Source organism: Nyctereutes procyonoides, unplaced genomic scaffold, assembly GCF_905146905.1.
Source record: "Nyctereutes procyonoides isolate TBG_1078 unplaced genomic scaffold, NYPRO_anot_genome, whole genome shotgun sequence".
Taxonomy (NCBI): domain Eukaryota; kingdom Metazoa; phylum Chordata; class Mammalia; order Carnivora; family Canidae; genus Nyctereutes; species Nyctereutes procyonoides.
The window spans coordinates 92,801,433-92,819,487 of NW_026575125.1; the positions used below are offsets into that span (position 1 = coordinate 92,801,433).

The window sequence follows — 18,055 nt, forward strand, 5'->3', positions numbered from 1 at the left end:
GAGTTAACTCTTTCATGCCTTAGATCTACACCTTAGTACAAGAAAGCCAGTCCCTCTAGTCTTAGTGGCCTGACAGCTTTAATAGCCTCTCCAAATAGAAACATTCCATTAGCATTTCTCAGAGGAATCCCTTGGAGTGCTTATTAAAAATGCAGATAAAAAAGCCCAACCCCTGAGAGCAGGACCTGTGAATGTGCGCATTAACAAATGCCTCAGATCACTTAGACATACAGTAAAGTTTGCGAATTACTGTACAAAGTGATAAAACTCTCCTCTCTCAGGCCTTACTAGTTCTGAATTTGGGAAGCTCAGACAGAGATGAGCTGAATTTCTTTTCACCCTATACAAGGAGGGAAAGGCTCCCTTGAATTAATTCATATTAACCAACTATTGCACATAAGCTTTTAAGGTACTTTAGAAGCACTCATTGGCAAAGAGAAGATTAAGGTTAGTTGACGTTCATCCACCTATTCCTTATAGCAGGACACAGAGCTGGAACGTGTCCATGCAAAATACCTCAGTAGCTTTCCTTTAGCCTTTTGAAGGTCCCTATATAAAGTTCAATGTTCACCTAAGAACATTTTGTAATTTAGACTTTACCCTAATGAAGACTGATCTTAATGTCAATTTAGCCCTAAATAATAAAGTTGAACTCTATGTTTCTCTTCTCACAACTGAGTCAAGTCTAAATCAAGAATAGAAGCCTCAGTAATGAATAGCAACTAATTAAGTGCTTACTGTGTACCAGGCACTATTACAAGATCTAAAATACTGGATTAAAAGGTTCCATCATGAGATAATTTTGCCTACTGTCTGTAACCTCCTCTGGAACTTCACAAGGCACATGAACCTATTAAGAGCTCCAAGAAGGCCTTACAGGAATGAAATCAATTTCTTTTTCTTAACTCAGAGTTACCAAAACCTCCTTGATCATATGCCCCTTTTATGAGGAAAATCTACTGATGTACGCTTTGAGGATGTGCTGCTCTGCACCAGTGTTTCTCAAAATGTTGTTAGTGGTGTCAAAATGCCATCACCTCAGACCTGTAGAGAGCATCTCTGTGGGAAGGTGGGGGGCAGGAGTTGGCCAATAAGGAATCTGCATTCTTAGGTAACTCTTAGATACCATACTCTAGCTGATACCAGAAGAATCCATTGTTGCTCCAAAGGTGAGGAATATCTTTACAGCTACACTGGCAAGGTTGACTGAAAACTAAATTCCAAAGATGGAAAATATGACATGACTACATTTTGACACTTGAAATTTCAGCACCTGACCAGTCCAAAAACCTGGGCTATTCATAGGGGAAATGCTTGTCCTTAAGTAATGGGAATCCGGAAATGGTGCACAGAACAAGCCCAGCTAAATATTTTCCAAAGCTCTGCTGCCACTTCAGGGTACAATGGGAGAACATAGGTGGGCAGATCTGTTCTACCACTTGCTAAGCTCTTGAGTTTTAGGACAGCCACTTTACCTGTTTCTTTATCTGTAACATAAGAATGGTTATCTCCACCTCAGAGCGCCACTATGAGAACTAAACAGGTGGTATGTATATAGAGATTTTCTGTTACAAACAGGAATCTTAAAAAATATTAATTCTTTTCTTCTCTTTTCTTGTTCCCCTCTTCCCTAGTGTAGCACTGTGATGTCAGCTTAATTGTGAGGGGGAGGGGACAGGAAATTTTGGTGTTGGTTTTAGGGGAGCTATGCTTTTCCAAGGGTAATTTTCTTTAGTCAGCCCCCTTGTCAGTGATACAAGGTCAAATGCAACGTACTAATGTACCCCACTAGATTCCATCCAGTTAACAAGGAGTCAGCATGCATTGGGGTACACAGCTGAACAGATGAGTCCTACCCTAAAGTTGCTGATGGCACTGTAGTGAAAATCCCTTGTGTGCTTATTGTGGCATAAAATGGGAACCCTTTAACTGGGGGCCAGAGAGAGGAGTGCAGCTGGTCACAGAGGCAAACCAAATAATGCAAAGCGCATTATGGCTGAGTTAAATCAGGGAGTCCAAGGACACCCAATGTCATCTTGATCTACCCAGAAGAGCCAAGCGCTGACCTAACCCAGGGCTGCAGTTCCAGGGCTCTGTTCCAGCAGCCAGCACAAGCCCAGTCACAGGCTGCGGTGCGCTTTGTGTCTGGTGCCATACTATATACAAGACAAAGCCAGTAAAGCAGAGGTGACCCCTGCCCTTTAGGAGGAAAAATACTGATTGAAGGCCAACCTTTGAGCACCTGAATATAGTTGAAGGGTTAGCACCGAGCAAAAAAATACCACATTCACTCACATCATTCTCTTCTCAGATTCCTGTTCATTTTTCTCGAAGACTGAAAAGCTTAGATCCTCTGCAATCTGTCAAGAGAGTTGGAGATCCTTGCCACTAGTTTTTTTTTTTTTAATATTGATTTCACCAGAGTTGCATGACAATCAGTGGTCATACTAATTGGAATGCGGCTTTCCTAACAGTTCTTCCTCCCTTTAGCGATTCTCCCGGGCTTTGTGTGAGAGAGGTGAGGTTCCAGTAATGCTTGCATGCAATATTTCCTAGTAATGCTCCCACCTGGGCCTTAAGCATCTTTGGTCGGTGGAACAAATGACAAGCAACTCCTGCCGTGTCCCTCTTCACTTGCCCCAATCCCCACACCTAGGAGGGCTTCCAGGAGTGACAAAGTTGGCACCTCTCCGAGAGGAGGGGTGGCAATGGTCGAAGGCAGGACTAGAGGATGAAGTGGACACTTAGCCGGCAATCTCTCACACCTTCCACTCAACCCCACACTGAGCCCTTCCCCCACTGCTGAGGGCAAAACATATCCTGATTGAAGAAGGCCCTATGGATAGCACAGGTGTTGTTCCTAAATAGGAAAATAAGCGATGGGGGAAAGGGATTAAATGAAGCAAACATTTTTTACACCTGATTTTCTTCCAGAAAGGTCTGTAGGAAGAGACTACATTGAGAAGCCATATATGAATAAATACTTAAGCTTTCCTTTGAGACGGCTCACATAGTTGAGTCTAAGTGAGGTTTAAAGCTCTGGTCTAGTCTCAGCTGTTCAGCCTAGAATCCACTGAACAGTTGTGCTTCATTCCTAACATCCAACTCCTCAAATAGCCTTCAGTACTGACTATCTGATACTGCTAAAGGGCGAAAGGTGCTGACAGTAACCATGGACATTTCTGCAATGCCTTTTTACCCCCAGCAGAACAAACGGTGTTCAGATCTTGCAAAGCCAACAAAACCACAGCATACATAGGTCAGCTGCAAACTCCCCCTCATCAGAGACCTCCCTGAGCCAGCAAAGTCAAGGCCATGAGCTCAGGGCCCACAGAAGGTCACTAGAGAGGACAATGAGTCTGCAGGATGAGTCAGGAGAATTGAGGAATCCCAGCCGGTCCCCAGAGCCAGGCCTATCATAAGGTAGCCAAGGAAAAAGCTCTGTAAGAACCTGGAACAGCCTGATAATGGAGAAGAGGGTGAAGGAAAGATGTAACAAAAAGGCAAAACTACCTATCCTCAGCATTGGCAAAAGAAGAAAGCAGGCCAAATTTATCTTTGACATGTTCCCATCCCACTTTAAATATCTTCTCCCTTCCCAAAGCACCTGAGCCCCCCATGCTGATGCCAACTGACCAGACATTTCCGACCACCCTCAGGTCTCTCCCTCCCTCAACAGACCCACATTCCTCGGACCTTCCCCAGTATTCCGCTGTCTTTGAAAGCAACGTCATTCCCCCAGCACTGCTTTGACCTCATGATAGCTGACCCAGGCCAATGCACCACGGCTATTCATGAGTTAGTATGGTCCCCACTGGGGTCACATATTGATAATGAAACAGCTATCTTTTGGCAACATAATACCTTCACTCAAAAGAGTATATGTAGGAAAAGGATTTCCGGTGAAATGGCAGCCTCAAGCAGAGAGATCCTGGAGGGCCCCACATTCAATTCCATGTGAAAGAATACTGATCTACCTCTTTAAGCATAAGCCAGAAAAAAAAAAGCATAAGCCAGCCCAACAGGTATCCCCTTGGTCCAAAGCCTAAACCGAATTAGGATTTGAATCCGCCAATATCACGATACCTCCTCATATGGGCCCCAAAATACAAGAGCTTCATCTGAGCTATCTCCAACAGATTGCAAACTGCTAATTTGTGATATCATTGCTTAGGGGGAAAAAGCAAATACAGGAGTTAAGAGAATTTGTCTTATTATCAAATTGTGAGGAAGAAACATTTTTTAAATATTTATTTATTTATTTGAGAGAAAGTGAGAGCACATACACACAGGGGGCAGGTGAGGGAGAGAGGGGATCTGAAGCAGACTTTGCTGAGCATGGAGCCCTGACCTGGTCCTCAATCTCATGACCCTAAGATCATGACCTGAGCCAAAATCAAGAGTCAGATGCTTAACCAACTGAGCCACCCAGGCACCACTGTAAGGTAGAAAACATTTAAAGCAACCCATAGTGTGACAAAAATTTTCTGCTTAGAAGTTTTCAGACCTAAGGTTCTAAATAAGATGATGTAGAACCTGGAAGGCCTGCCCATGGCATCAGCTTGTCTGACAGCTGGGAGTGAGGATTGGCGGAGGGGGTGTGGTGTGCTTTGCTGGAAGGAAGATAAACACCTGGCATTTAGGTTATCCATTTTATTAGAGGCTGTAGACTATTGAAGACTCAATAATCTGAGTCCTGAGTTACAGCTGAGTTTTCAGAATAAAAGCATACAGATTTCTGAGTTCCAGAGTATCTAAGAAAGCCTCTAGTGATGCTGATTCCAAATGAGCATTACTGTCTAATAATGAGACTTCTTTTGGTGAGGAATTCTGATCACTTTTTGTAGGTGGGCTTACCCGAGTGGTCAGAGCAAATGGAGCAAGCTTGTCTGATTTCTTTCTATCACCACACCCCAACCATTGGGACCCACTTCTTCTTGGCAGCTTAGGGCCCCCCATGGCCTACTCAGTCCAGGTTGCTCACGATGCCTCCACAGTCTTCAGTACTTTCTATCCCTCCTCCCTCCCATCCCAAAATTCTATCCTGAGTCCTTCTTCTGAGGGCTCTGTTGCCTACCTTCCAAAGAGTCATCTGGGGGCTAAATGAGTTGTTATATGCTAAGTGGTCATGGCTGATAATGAGCTAAACTCATGCCCCTTCTAATTACAGGAGACTGGTTGACAAGGAATTAATTTCTAATGATAGCATTTCAGACTGGTAGAGATGGTACTTCGGACAAGGACACCATTTGACATACTTCCCATCACACATTGGAAATGGCTGCCTTCTTTGCCCTAAACATAGGACAGAGGAAGTGCCTTGGCTGCTTTAGGGCATGAAAGTGTTCAGCTTAATTCACAAATAACCTAATAATGTTGCCAAAAATCCAGGCACAACCAGGTGTCCATTCCTAACAGGCGGTGTATTTTGCCTATGATTTTTGCTTTGTCTTTTGCACTTCTGTCATTTTTTTTACCTGAATCCACCTGAGGCAAAGTAAGGTTGCTAAATTGGTATTGCATCTTTTTCCTGAGCCATCTAAAAACTTTTATTCCTTACTAATATTTTGAAATGAGCCTACCCCTAATCCCCATCCTTCTCCTTCTTTTAAGGCTCTAGAAGTAGACCCCCCTTTAGCCAACAACTGCACTACTGAAAAGATGTGTGTATAGGAAGGGCCATACCGGCAAGCACACATCATTGAACTGATCTATAATGGAAAGAATTCCAAATAATCGGATCCATTTATCCAATAAAAAAGCACAAGGCTAATCTTTGGCCAGCAGGGCACACCTGTTGTTAAAATGCTACATCCTCCCGTACCAGCTGGTAAATAGCCACTACCCCTTGCCTTGACTACCTCAGACCCTACTCTGAGATCCTCAGGCCTCCACAAGATCCAACAACAAATGCGTAATGTCTGGCATGGCAAAAGCCTCCAGGACCATAGCTGGAACCAATTCTGATTTGTTGTTTCATGTGCCTTGCCCTGTGAATATCATCTGTAATATCGAAGCTACTGTGTACCAGGTACCAGGGTTGACCCTGAATGTACACTGTAGTCATTTTGCTTAAAGCTCTAGTAGTGACACTGAGGTATGTCTCAGTCTACTCTGCCACATGCATTCCCATGGAGCAGAATGTCCACGACCTTCAAAAGACGGACGACTTGAGCCATTTCCAAAATAGCACTTGGCAGGCAGCCTAGACTCGGATGGGGACAGCAGACACAGACTGTAGGCATGATGGGCCTGCCCCCTGTCACATCACCTCAGGGGATCCTCAGCCCCATGGGACTCACTAGAAAATCCTTTACATTTGAAAAGCAGAAATTATCTAGTCCACCTGAGCACCCTGGGAGCAGGTCTATATTCTTAGCCTCATGCTTCAAGTGCTGAGTTTAGAACAAAAGCCTCCGTTCAAGGTCATATGATGAGTCAGCTACTGAGTGGAGAACGAAAAGAGGGAGAACAAACAACCCACAACAGGGTTAACTTGAGCTGCCTCCACCTATGAGAAAGGCCTGGCCAAACCTTTCATATTCTTTATAGATAGCTTGAGGAATTGCCCTGGAAGGATGTTAATGCACATAGGTAAGGAAGAAGGATGATAGTGGTAGGTCTCTCTTTAATCAGCTGTCCTGGAGACCGAGACTTGTGGTAGCCTTGTGATACAGGTAAATGTACACCAAGCTGCTCCTTGCTGTCTGTATTTGTGACTCAAGAAGGATCTCATTCATTCTGCCTCTAACAAAAGCTCCCTCTTTCTCCCAATGCACATTGGCTACTGTTAACCTCATACTAATGTAAACGGTCAAGCTTCCAATTAATTCTGATTGCTGTGCCCTAACTAATGAGTTAATGTTGTCTGTCATTACAACTGCAAGTAGCTGACTTGTGATAAAGGGAAGCAGAGAGAGCCCCATGTTTGAGTTTTTTTCTAGGTCTCAGTTCTACTCTTGAGGCTAACTCCCTTGGTAACATTAAAGGAGGCAGGTGCTCTCATTTTCATTTCTTCATTTATAAAATATGGATAATGCTACTACTTGCCTCATGGGTTGGCATAGGAAGAAAATATTATAGACCAAAAAATAATTTGAACATTTAATACCCTCCAAAAATATAATGAAATATGACTCTGTTCATAAATACTCAAGGGGCATATGGAAACTAGCATTTATCAAACACCTACTATATACCCAGCCCTTTCACATCCAGTAATTTATATTGACAACAATCCCATGAAGTAGATGTTAGTTGTTACATGTAAAACAATGAGGGATAAAAATGGCAATGTGTCAGTATGTTCAAATTCTAACTTTATTTTAGAATCAGGTAGATTTGATCTTAAAGAAAAACAGGCTTACACACATACAATCTGAAGTACAGATGACAATGACGCAACAGGACAGTTTATCATCAACACATATCTCTCAGATGAAATTGAAATAAACAGGTGATACTTTCCATAATTTATGTCACAAAAGCATAATATGGTTCACAGAAACTGGAAAACACATATAGGATAAGGATTATCACCCTGGAAGGAATACATAGCTGCTCAAAAGGTAGCCAGTCAGTCCAAACAACTACCCATGTTAAAATGACATAGTACACAGAAGTAGAAATACAAATTTATATTGGGCTTAAAGTAGCACCACTGGGTGGCCTACCAGGGGAGCACAGAGACCACCTTGAAGGCAGTACTAGTTGGAAATCCAGGTAGAGATAAAAGAGGGGAACAGAGAAAAGTGGGCTGATTTGTCTAGATGTAGAATGCAGACACACATGTGTGAAAATGTCCAGGATGCTGCAGACCTGTAGTTTCTTCCCTGACCATTGGCAGGCTACTGCTGTAGCCAAACCTTGTTTTTTATCATTAGCAAAGCAGGGATGAGACCCCACAAGAATAGGGAGCAGAAAGATGGGAATTGTCAACATTTTTATCCTCAACTTAAACAAAAATAATGGGACTCAGAAAGTTATTTTCCTAGTCATGCAGCTAATAATGAGAGAAATTGGGTTTCAAGCAAAAGTATATATGACCTTTCCACCACTTCCCCACACCACAGATTCCCTCTCTCAGAAATAGCACCAAACCTTTGATGATTCAATAAAGACCATGTACAATGATGAGAATATGTCCTAGATGTCTTAATTTTATTAGGGACCTTGGGAAATGTTATCATACACAAAAGATACAAAATTGAGAGGAAACTAATGATTAGCCTCTACCAAGAAACTTTCCCTTTCCTCAGTCACTAACCTAATCACACTTGTTCTAGTCTCAAATCTATCAGCAGCAGCCAGAGGAACTAGCAGAAGATATCTCCACTCCTTAAGCCTCAGTTCCCCCATTTTAAAACTAATAATACTGAGCAAGATCAGAGGTTCTCATCTCTGACTTCACACTAGAATCACCTGGGGAGCTTTTAAAACTACTGGTGCTGTATCCTCTCCCCAGGGTTTCTGATTTAATTGCTGTGGAGTGAGGCCTGAGCATTGGTATTTTTTAAAAGCTCCCCAGTGAGTCTGATATGTTTCCAGAATTGAGAATGACTAGGCTAGATGGTCCATAAGGCCCCTTCTTACTCTGAAAATCAATATGCTGACTACAGCTGAGTCTCTCTTGCTATCAGGGCTGCCCTACCTATCCTCCACCTTCCTCTCTAATACCACACACCACAAAATCTATCAGTGGAGTTGTTCAACAACCTAACATCTCACTTCACCTCATTTACCCACTGGCTTAAAACTTTGTGCAAAGTCTTGGGGCTCCTCAGCACTGCTATTGAGATCTTGCTTTTTAATGTTATATGGGTTATTTTGCCATCAAAGAAGCTCCTCTGATCCCAGGATATATCTCTAAAGCACTTGCCACCCTGCCCTGCTTCCAGGCTGGGAAAGCCCAACAAACAAATGTGAGCAGCCTGGAGTCCTACTGCTGATCTGGAAGGAATCCATAAACACAATGCACAACTTTCCATTTCACTGGACTTTTTCATGGCACTGAGCCTGCCCATTCCATTCGGCCCTTTGTCAAGAATGTCCTTGACACGTATGGAATTGATTTGTTCTTCTTTTGCTTTCAATAATAAGCCAACAGTTACGCAGGAGTTTTATAAGGTATCGATTTAACATACAAACCACATAATGGCCCTTGAATGCTACAGCAAGAACCAATGCCTCATCGGCCAGAAAGACCAATATAGTGACATCTTAGCGTTTTCATAACCTGTCAAAACATCCCTGAGCTCTGGGCTAGCTGAAGAACAGACATGCCAAGGATTTAGAAATGTCAAATTAAAATATTCCGGGCTATTTTCAAAAAGACATGAGCCTTTTTAACCACTAGCATTCTATCAACAATGCTTTTTCAGAACATAGGGCTTCTAAAGGAAGGCTGGCTCTCAGATGAACAGTGTGAACACTATACAGGGAACAGAGGGTCCCGCAAGGTCATAAGACAGCTTTATTCTAGAGGCACTCTATCAGAAACATTTGCCTACTGTGTGTGTAGATAGAAGAGGCTGGAAGGCAGGATAAGGGTGAAAGGAAACAGGGCAGGAACCTTAATGAAAAAAATTCCAACCTACTAAGATCCTAAAATACAGATTTGAAAAATTAGAATCTGGCATGGCCTTTTAGTGATATACAGCTTAGGTGCCCTTCAAGGATCAGAAAGTACGAAGGTGCTTTGTTGTAGACCCTTGGACAAATTGCCAAAAGTATATGAGATCATTCTTCCCTTCATTGCCAAATGCCTTGCAAGACTAAGTTATCTATTCACCTTGTCTCTACTTCTGCATCTTCCATTCATCCTTCAAATTTGCCTCCAGTACTCAACATTCTGCTATGACTGATCCCATTAAGACATCCATGACCTTCAATGGCCAAATCCTGTGGTCAGCTCTCCATTCTCATCCTGATTGCCACCTCTGCATTATTTGACACTGCTGTCCATTCTTTCCTGCTTTGACCTTTGTGACACAATCTCACTCCAACTTCTCCTATTTCTCAACTTTTATTTTCACTGTCTTCTTAGGCTATGCTTCTTATTTTTATCCCTTAAATGATGACATTTTTCTTGGCCCTCTCCACACTTTATAAGTGCTCCCATGATATGACTTATATAGAATTCTGAAATCTTTATCTCTTGTCCCAGTCGTTCTTCCAAACTCCAAACCTGTTGTGGTCAACTCTCTTTTGGACATCTTTGCCAGGCCCTGCAGCAAACACTCATCCTCATTCCCAATCTGCTCTGCCTCTTGTATTGTTTCGGTTGTTACAATAACTTTTTAATTGGTCTCTTTGTCTGCAATCTCTTACCTCTAGTATATTGTACTCATTAGCTCCAGAATTTCTCTCAGAAACAAAGACATATCTGATTTTGTCACTCTGTTCGAAAACTTTTAGGGGGGCTTCCCTCTACCTATAGAATAAATCTAATACTTGCCCTATGATATTCAAAGCATCTAATGAGCTAGCTCTGCTTTACCTTTCTAGTTTTACTTCTGACATTCTGACCCCTCCCCAACACCTCAATCCCACCTACCCTATGCTCTACCATTCCTTGCATATGCTATGCTAGTTCATGTCTCAATGTCTTGGTTCATACTACTTTCTCTAGCTAGAAGAACCTTCTCTCCTTCCCATTTTCAACTCATATTTTTAAAATGTTACCTTGGCCAACCGTAATGTCATCTCCTGTGTAAAATCTCCAGGCAGAATTAATTGTAGTCTTCTTTGAACTCTGAACTTTCTACATATCATAACACTAGCACTCATGCACATTGTTTTACAGTGAGGGATATGAGAGTTCTTTTTTTATTTTTTATTTTTTATTTTTTTTGGATATGAGAGTTCTTCAAGGTGTTTAAGGATTCCGCCTCAGCCTTCATGTTTAATATTTCAGAGTCTGAAATCAGACAGACTTGGATTTGAGTACCAGTTCTGGTGCTTACTAGCTGTGTGATCTGGGACAAGTTCATTAATGTCTCTAAGCTTCAGTGTTCTCATATACAAAACTGAGGTAACAGTAGTGTTTCAAGAAGAATAAATGAGATAATGCATATAAAACACTTCTAGTGCCTGACACATAATAAACACAATAAATGTTAGCTATAATTTTTTCTGTGCTACTGGTACATGGTGTTGTGGAAAACAAGTACTCAGTAAATGGTTACCGAATAAATTCATCATAGCATGGAAGACTGAAGAACAATTACAAAGGAGTTTCTTCCTTTGTTGGATCTTGGGATCCTTGTCAAAGGCATAAAAATTGAGTTATGTAATGAATTTCCTTCTCTGGAGTCAGATCATTACAGTAGCAGTTGGATAAGCCACAAACTTCATATGTGCATTTTATCTTTTGAACCTGAACCTTTTACATCTTTATTCCCAGCAAATACAAGTTTTGACGTGTGCACTTCAAAGTTCTTTTCCCAGACTTTTTTTTTTACTTTAACATTTGACAAATAGGATGATTCAATTAGTGTGATAATTATTTAATGTGGCAAGCAATAACTTTTAAGATGTAATGGTAATTGAGCCCAGCATGCTTGAAAATACCATTCTCTGAATCAGGTTCAGTAACACATCTTGATGTTGGGACCTTAGATGTTTAACTCATTCCAAACTCCATTTAAATTCCACCAAAAATTTAAATTAATGGCATTTCTGACTCTTGCCCCCTCCCACCTATAATCCATCTTAATCTTTTGACCTCCATTTTAGTCATGAAATCCTCAAAGATTACCTTTCACATTCAACCCAGGATAATCATTTAATGTGCTTTGATAAGGAATATCCTTTAAAAATTCAAAATTCTGGCATGCTCTCTCTTTTTTTTTAAGAGAGAGAGAGAGAAAGTATGCACATGCAAGGGCAGGGAGGGGGGAGGCAGAGAGAAAGAGAGAGAATCTTAAGCAGGTTCCACACCTAGCACAGAGCCTGACTCAGGGCTTGATCTCGTAACCCTGAGATCATTACCTGAACTGAAATCAGGAGTTGGACGCTTAACCAACTGAGCCACCCAGGCACCCCATGGCATGCTTTCAGTAGAAGCCCTACCCTTTGGGAAAAGATAAACACTATAGTCTTCCCTTTACTTGGTCCTAGAAAAGGCCCAGAGGAGAATATTTATGTCAAGTCTATTGTAAATGAGTGTGGAAACCAGACATTAGAAGTATTATTATTTATAAAAACAATATAAGAAAAGTACAAGAAGTTGGGAAAGTGAGAGTGAGGGAGGGCTCATCCAAAGCTCCATTATCCACATACAACCAGAATTATTTTTGTATATTTTCCCATTCATTTTCATTTCCTGCATTTTTTTTCAAAGCTTGCTTCTTAAGCATTCTGGGTACCCTAAGAAGATTTTAAGAACTTCAGAAAAACTGTAATCCTAATTGTATGACTGCCTGGAAGGTTTTCCCAGGGCTTCAGTTTTTCAGAGAAAAATACTCTGAGAGTCCAGATGGCATAACGGCCAGCCCTTTTTACTTCAATTTGGAATCTGAAAGAGAAATGGCATGAGGACAGAAGGGGATTCTCTAATGACAGTGACTTTAATCTTAATGATATTAAAAATAAAAATTAAAGGCAGAGAACACTGAAAAATTCCATTTTGATCCAAAAAGGAACAATATGCAAATAGTCATTCTTGTATGCAGTTAATCCTTGATTAACCATTGGAACAGAAGAGAGCTGATGCTTTCAGGTGTGTTAAATCACACTTAGCTGCAACTTGTAGCTTCCTGTCCTTTTCCCCCAGTACTAGTGCACAAACACCCCAAGGATAATAATTGTTTTAGATTATATTTCATGCGTTCATGAAAACTTAATATCGGGATTAATGAAAGCTTTTACCTTTGTTTCTCAAATTGGCCTTCCTTTAGTAAGTCTTCCACATCCCCCCAAAACCCAGAGCTTCTCCTTTCTCCAACTCCTTTTCCCCACTTAATTACCTAGGCTGTGTGTTTTAATGCTGGATTTCATATTATCTTATTGCTCTTGAATCATTTAATATGTTCAAGGCTTATCTCCTCGACAAGATCATGTCCGCTATGTGACAGTTCATACCGAGTACTTCCCTTCTATCTGCTGTGATTTTTATCATGTGGACCATGAGCTACTCGAGGCAGGAAGTGTGCTTTGTTCACCTTTGTCTGGCCAGCCCTTTCTATAGTGCCTGATAGTGGAGATCCTCGATAGAGTAAATATTGAGTGAAGAAAGAAATAAATGCATTAACAAATATATAGATGAAAAGAGAGCACCCAAGAATGTCACCTCGCTGATTAATGGATTTCACAGCACCTGCCAGCAAGAAGGATGGCCCGCAAGTGTTCAGTCAGCCAACAGTTAAAATTATTGAGCACCTCCTATCTGCCAGACACAGATATTCTGGGGGGTGAAAGAGAAGGGAGGCCTAGAATTGGAAATCAACCATGTATAAGTCATGGAGTGAAACACAGTTACCAATTGCCTGACTTTTTGTCACTGGTGTGTGTGTGTAGCACGGTCAATTTTTTTCTCCACCACACCGGGTGAACTAGTTTAGGAGGCAGAATATTTCTGTCTTTGCATGATTCTCTTAAGTCGAGCTGAAAGGTTCAAGCATTGGGATGTGTAACCGCTTTTATGATGTCTCCTTTGCTCTATCATCATCCCTTTCAGCCAGCGGGAACGTATGTTGGAGAGACATTCTGTATTGCGCTGAAGTCGTAGGATGTGAGGAAGGAGTGGCTTCCCAGGTGTTTCTACTTTGCTTCCACTTTAGAGCCTAGAGCCTTTCAACTTCTCCTGCTGTCTCTCTGGCACCTCTTAGGAAAAATTTGCTTTAATAACAATAACAGAGCACAAAAAGGAAGAATGGAAATTATCATAATAGCATGGGCTTGTTGCCCCAACACTGTCAGCCTTTCAGCGGTCAACCTCTTGGAGCTGCCCTACGCTTGTCAATGAGGAGATAAAAAGGATATGGAAGAGACAGTTTATGGGGCCATCTCAGCTGTTCATTTTAAATATACCCGCCATCAAATATAGTGAGCTGGGACTTGGAGATTGCAGACATCTGGGTTGCTCGAAAAGGGAAAGGATATTATAGTAAATTGTATTACTGTACATTTACAGAGTTCCAGCGTGTCCGGGAAAGCCTCAAAGGGCCACAGGAAGCATTTCCAACAAGTGGCTTGAAACACCACTGTGCTAGGTAGGGGCAAGCCCCAGGTGAGCTAACAGGTCCAACAATGAGACCATGACTTTGGTAGTTGAAAATTTGGTTAGGGGCTAGCACAATTTTTTAGAGTTGAGGGTCTTGGCAGGTGAGCCAAAAATGAATATTTTTTATGAAGCGATTTAATAACAACAATGAGTTTACTGCCTGGACTCAGTGATGCCTTCTGGTATCAAGCATCCATTCAAAAGCAGATGTCTGAGTCTGAGTTTTTATGACAATGCCTCACTATGTCCCTTTCACTCCCATTCAGCACTTAGGCAAGCACATGTAAAATATATCTAGTCCAAAGCACAAATCAGACAATTGTCCTAGCAGAGCTGGGGGAGGGAGGAGGCTCCTTTGGATTTCTAGAGACCTGAGAAAAGTAGGATGTCACTGATGGAGGGAAGTTAGAGTTGCCAGAGAAGGAGGACAGTTCAACACAGAGGTCAGCAAAGTAGTTGGTTTGATTATATAACATATTGTTATGAAATGGGTCACATGGTTCATTGAAGCCTGATCACCACAGGCAACATACTTGTTTAATTCAAAAGGAGGAGTGTCTCACTGAGGGTAAAATGCTGAAAACTCTAGGTTCAAGCAGTCAACTCACCAGGACCTTGCCCATCTCCATGCTGTGTAGTGAAAATTAGCAGTGGCAAAATCTGAGAGCTGAAAGACTCCTTAGAGATTAGAGACTGACCTCTCCTCCTTGCAAATGGAGAAACTGAGGCCCAGGGTTATACCCAAGGTTGCATTGCTAGAACTACAACTCAGGTTCTCCGGCTCCCCAGATGGATGCAATTTCCACTATACCACACTACCTCTCGCTGTTTATAATGCATTCATCATGATCACCCTGAAACTGCAAAAGACCTTAAGGTACCTTTCTAATTAGTAGAGAAAATCATCCTGTTTCTTCTATTGCCAGTGTGCTATGAATTTTATTGCATTTACTTTTCTGCACTTTTGTATCTATAAGGACTCGCCATTAAACACAACTTTGAATTAATCTAAATAGCCCATTCCCTAACCCTGCCAGATAGCATATTGTGTTAGGAAATGGAATGTGCTCATTCCCTCACATCCCTCCCTTGCCTTACCTAGGGGACCCATGACTCTGTCTAAGAACTAGACGAAGGAAACCAGAGTGAAGGACAGAGGCCAGTTTTCAAAGCAAGGTGTATGTCTGGGACGCTATTTTCTGTTTCCTCCACAGCATTTAGCATGGTATGGAGCACACAGTAAAGTCCATCACTGCTCATTGGTTGATCACAGAGGTCTCCAGTCCTTGATGCTCTACTGAAGGTGGAGGAGAGGGCCTGATAGATAGATCATAGAAAGATCATGCATTTTGTGCTTAAATGGACCTGACAGTTGAGATAACACATGTAGGGTCCTAGCATGATGCCTGGCAAATAGTAAGTACTTGTCAAATAGTACTCTTTATGACTATTATTATAAGAAAAAGAATGTGTGCCATAAGGATTCAGGCTGCCCAGGGGGGTCCAGATTACTAACTGGATACCGAGAGGGAGGTGGGGATGCTAAGATAGAGGAGTCTTTGTCAAATGCATGAAGGTGGGGGCAGGGAGGGAGTGATAAGAAGAAAGCTAAAGAATTCCCAGTTCTTGGGGCACCTGGGGGGCTCAGTCAGTTGAGTGTTTGACTCTTTTGTTCTTAAGATTTTATTTATTTAGATACTGTGTGCAAGTGGGGGAGGGGCAGGAAGAGCAGGAGAAAGAGAATCCCAAGCAGACTCCCCACTGAGTGCAGAGCCCTACGTGGGGCTCAATCCTACCACCCCGAGATCATGACCTGAACTGAGATCAAGAGTCAGACACCCAGGTGTCTCGGTACAACTCTTGATCTCAGCTCAGGTCTTGATCTCAGGTGCTCAGGCTTTCTCAAGACCAGATATAAGGTCTCTTGCCACTGTGAAATAGTCCCAGATGGTTTCTCAGTGTGCCCCACCAGACTTTTAGTGCCACTCCCAAGTGGGAGAGGCCAGTGCCCTGGGCACTGGCATTAGCTAATATAAAATCTAATTCATTCTGAGGTGTTAATGATCTCCAATACCTCATTTATCCCCACTGATCCAGATGTAATACTTTCCCCTTAATGAACCCACCATGACCACCTAACGCAACTTGGTAGAAATTTCTGGCACCTGAGTAGGCTGGTAAGGGAGTGATTCAGAGACATATTAGGAGCAGTTTGGTAGTCCTCAAACCACACTATGTAGGCAACTGTGCTTCAGATCATTCTGGAAATACAACTGGGTACAAATTATAAAAATAACAAAAATATGGGAAAATTGCCTACTCAACCTATATGTAGGGCCTCCCAGCTGTCACCTTGTCTAATTCTGTAGACATTTCGAACACCTACTCTGAACCTGGCACTGTGCTAGCTACTGTGAATACAAAGCCAGCTGTGACACAACTTGGAGCTTTTAGTTCTGTGGTCCAGCTGGGGTCTCTAACGGAACTTCAAGCTGTGTATTTGATTGACAGAAGAAATAAAACAGCAGAAAAAGCCTGGCAGCTGTTTGCTTATAACCACTTAGCATCAGAGAGTTCCCTCCCTAGTTTAAATACTTCTTTTTGTTTCAAACACAAAGAAGATGAAGAGCTCCCTGTGAAAGCACCTAATCTTAGAGGTAAAAGCTAAACAAAGAGCAAGTGATAAGAGAAATGAAGTCTGCAGTGGGCAAATTGCTAGTCTTTTCCCAAACAAACCAACACTGTCCCTGCTACAAGGCCTTTGAAGAAGAATCCACTAATTAAACCTGTTTTTACCATGACAATTCAAAGCATTAGCATCCTGGAGATCCCTGGAAATAAGAGGCAGCAAACCCTGGGTAGTTTAACTGGAATATTTTCCCCCACTGATAAGAACCCAAATCCTGACTTCAATGGAATGGTTAACTCTTCAAGCCAGAAAGAACCTTAGAGATCACTGAATCCTCATTTTTTAGGTAAGGAGACTGAGGCCCAAAAAGGTCAAGTGACATACGTATGACCACACATCCAGAAAATAACAAGGATGGGACCAGAATCCAGAATTCTTGAAGGCTATTTATTCATTCATCTAGTCAGTTAACTAAATTTCTTGAGCCCCTACTATGTGCTAGGCATCGTGCTAAGTTCGGGGCAGGCTATACAAGCAGTCTCTATCTCTGTCCTTATAAAGCTTAGGAAGACAGACCTTGAACTCATTGTCTATAAATATGATCCATACTGTGCGGGATGAATACAGGATGCTAGGAGAGTGATACAGCCTTGTGGAGGGAGTAAGAGAACTCTCCCTGAGGAGGTCATGGTTTAGGCTAAGAAACAGAAGATGAGGGCAAGTCCACTAGCAGAGTAAAATTGTCCTTGTGGTTGGAGGAAGAGATGTGAGAAGAGAGAAAACACTCTAGATAGCACATGGAAAAGTGCGGTCAGCTCAAAGCTATCCCAGTTCCCCTCTCAGAGTGCAGACATCCTGCACTTTTTATAAAGCAGACGGATCTCCAGTATATTTTATTTCCTCAGAAGTATGGTTGCAGTAGAGAGAAAGGCATTGTAGCCATCTGGACCTATTAAAATAATGATTAAATCACTTCTCTGATTAAACAGTTGTTTTTGCTTACTAGCACCATATACCTAGGCAGATAATCACTGTTTCCAGCTTCTGAAAAGGTCACATCCTCATCCTTTGGCAAGGCACCTGAAAATAAAATAAACGTATATTCAAAGAGTAGATTTCAAGTGACACTCACTGAAATCAAGTCCACAGCTTGCAGTAGAAATAAGGAATGGTGGCATTTTCACACATGTGTGCAGAAAAGG

General features: G+C 41.9%; 1 protein-coding gene across 3 annotated transcripts in view; it reads left to right on the forward strand.

The window, feature by feature from the left end:
- Positions 1–18,055, forward strand: part of GRIA3 (glutamate ionotropic receptor AMPA type subunit 3) — a 285,127-nt gene that overhangs the window by 30,428 nt on the left and 236,644 nt on the right. The window lies entirely within an intron of this gene.